This window comes from Apaloderma vittatum, unplaced genomic scaffold (genome assembly GCF_000703405.1).
Source record: "Apaloderma vittatum isolate BGI_N311 unplaced genomic scaffold, ASM70340v1 scaffold17431, whole genome shotgun sequence".
Lineage (NCBI taxonomy): Eukaryota > Metazoa > Chordata > Aves > Trogoniformes > Trogonidae > Apaloderma > Apaloderma vittatum.
In genome coordinates, this window is record NW_009698687.1 from 582 (window position 1) to 882 (window position 301).

Here is a 301-nt window from a genome sequence, read left to right on the forward strand (position 1 = left end):
CGCCGCACGGGGAGGTGGCCAGCCCCCCCCCCCTCCTGGGCTAGGAAAGCTGGCAGGAGATGAGCCGATAAAGAGCCATTAGCACTGGCCAGCATGTCTGTGTCGAAATCTTGCCAAGCAAACCTCATCTGCTCTGAGGAGAAACAAAGTGGCCTGATGAAGGCAACTGTAACAGATCTCTGGCCTTGAAAAGCAAGGTAAAAGCAGGAGGGAAAGATCCCCAGCCAGATGTGAGGGGGAAGAGAGGTGCCCCAGCCCACGTCCAGGAACCTCCTGGCTCCCTTAAAGGCTGCTCTGACTT